Raw genomic sequence first — 2701 nt, forward strand, 5'->3', positions numbered from 1 at the left:
CATAAATAGTTATGATTCAAATGTATTTTTGAAGCTTATTTTATTTCATCTTATTTTATTAGCTTTTCAGGAAACGCCAGTTACCTGTACTGTGTATTTCTTGTTTTGTTTTTTTTCCCTATATCTTCTAAAATTTCCTTACCATTTCCTTTAGCATTGCATGTGGTACATTTTTACTTCTAATTTAGCTTAAATTTCTGCAGTGATATTATTTTCCTCCTGTTTTCTTCCTTAGCACCTCACACTCCTTTTCACCCATTCTATTGCCTCTTATATTTGATCTTTTTTTTTTTTTTTATTGTCAAAGAAAGTCTCCATTCTTTTTAATTTCTCTGGAAGTTCAAAGCAGTCAGTTGCCTAAGATAGCCTTTATCTTCCAGAGAAATGTTTTTGTTGACTTCTCTTGTTTCTTTCCTGTGTTAGTCTCATAATTTTTGCTAGATTCAATGTGGGTTTAAACAAAACATCTTTTTCCTTTGCCTGCAGGTAATTTTTTTCGGCTCAATGGAACTTTTGTTTGTTGGTGTTTTATCCCATTCAAAACAATTCTTTCTAAGTTTTCTTTTGCTGCTGTAGCCTCAGCCATGAGTATGCTCGGGCTTCAGAAGAAGTTTGCTTCCAGTGTCCTTTGCTGTGGCAAAAAAAAAAAAAAAAAAAATCTGGCTGGACCCCAATGAGATCAATGAAATCACCAATGCCAACTTCCATCAGCAGATCCCGACTGTCCATTCCCAGGCTCAATGCCGGAAGAGCTCCGTGGCCCACTGGAAGGGCAGGCATATGAGCAGAGGTAAGCGGAAGGGCACTGCTAATGCTCCAATGCCCAAGAAGGTAACCTGGATGAGGATTCTGTGCCGGCTGTTCAGAAGACACTGTGGATCTAAGACTGACCGCCATATGCATCGCAGCCTGTACCTGAAAGTGAAGGGTAATGTGTTCAAACACCAGTGGGTCCTCATGGAACACATTCACAAGCTGAAGGCAGACAAGGCTCAGAAGACACTTCTGGAGGACCAGGCTGAGGCCCCCAGGTCTAAGACCTGGGAAGCAACAAGCGCCGTGAAGAGGGCTCTGGGCCAAGAAAGAGGAAATCATCAAGACTCTGTCCAAGGAGGAACAGACCAAGAAGTAAAGTTCTTCCCCTCCTGTCTGTACATTGTTGCCTTGACAATTACATAGATCACTCATTCTATAAAACAAGCCTTGATCTGTCTAAAAACAAAAAACAACTATTTCTCAATCACACTCAATCTTTCTTCTTCTCAGCCTGGCAAATTTGGCTGGCTCTTCTTTCCTGACTTTGGAGTGCTCTCTGTACTTATCGGGAAAAGAGATGCAAGTGCATTTTGCCCACCTTTCCTTGTCCACTCTCTTCCTAGCACCCATTACAGACGAAGTAACTGAGGCGCAGAGAAGTCAGGTGGTAAGTCTTGGTTTATAAATTCAGTGGTAAGGTAAGGTCTTGACTGTTGTTTTTGATGAACTCTTGTCTCAGAGTTTACTCTACAAACCATACCGTGTCAGAAAGTTCATAAGAACTTTGACCTTGTTACACTAGTCAACCATCCAAGACAGATGAAAGTTTCATGTAGATATCTGCTTCTAGGACTGATGCTGTCTCTGTGGTTGGATTTATAAATGTAATGGTTTAGCCAAGGGGGTGGAGTTACCAAATGTTGCCCTGCACCATAACATGAACAATTTATCTAGCTTCCTCTAGGTTATTTCTTGCCATTTTTCCAGACTTGTGTAATAGTTTCTCATGATTTTTCTAGCATTCTAAACCCGTTTTCTCAGTATTTTCTAGTGTCCTGTCTTAGTCAGCTTGAGCTGCTATGACAAAATACCATAGGCTGGGTATTTTGCCTTATAAACAGCAGAAATTTCTCATAGCTCTGGAGGCTGGAAGGCCAAGGTCAAGATCCAGTGTCTGGTGAAGCTTTGCTTCCTGGTTCAGAGATGGCTGTCTTCTCAGTGTGTCTGCATGTGGTGAAAGAACAGGAGAGTTCTTTGGGTTTTCTCTTGTAAGAGCACTAATCCCTTTCATGAGGGCTCCACCCTAATTACCTGATTACCTCAGAGGCCCCACCTACTAATGCCATCACCTGGGGGTTAGGATTTTGATGTATGAATTTTGGGGAGACACAAATATCCAGTCCATAACATCTCCTATGACAATTTCCTTGATGTCTGTTAACCATTTCCAATACCAATTCCATATTTGTTGGGTTATTGTTTTATCAGAACTCACATTTAGTATCAACCTTTGTATCAGTTATCTATTGCAAATATATAGTGCTGCATAACAAGCAAAGCACCAGATGACAGATGATTGGTACAAGGAATCCCTGTTTGATTAATTCAACAGCCAAGTTATACTGAGCCCCTCCTAGTCTTAAGTCTTGTTCTAGATGCTGAGATTGACCCTTGAACAGGGTTGATGATGAGAGTTGTCAAGGAGAAGAGAGGAAGTTCTATGCCGGGGGAGGTGGAATACCCAGACGATCACAAGTTTGCCAAGGAAAGCATGGTAGTAAAACTCAGGTAACAGTTCCTCAGGGACATCCCACCCCTACCATAGACACTGTCGGCCTTTTCTTCACAGAGAGTCACTTGACAGCTGCTGTTCACATGGGAGACTTCCCAAGAGACACCTTGGTCTGGTTATGACCTTTGTTTGGAATGCTTTGTTTAACATCCT

The 2701-nt window shown here is 41.4% G+C and overlaps 1 pseudogene; it reads left to right on the plus strand.

Moving 5' to 3' along the window:
- Positions 1-584: 584 nt before the first annotated feature.
- LOC105088483 (large ribosomal subunit protein eL19-like) lies at positions 585-1205 on the plus strand (annotated as a pseudogene).
- Positions 1206-2701: the final 1496 nt, after the last annotated feature.

This window comes from Camelus dromedarius, chromosome 4 (genome assembly GCF_036321535.1).
Source record: "Camelus dromedarius isolate mCamDro1 chromosome 4, mCamDro1.pat, whole genome shotgun sequence".
Classification (NCBI taxonomy): Eukaryota; Metazoa; Chordata; class Mammalia; order Artiodactyla; family Camelidae; genus Camelus; species Camelus dromedarius.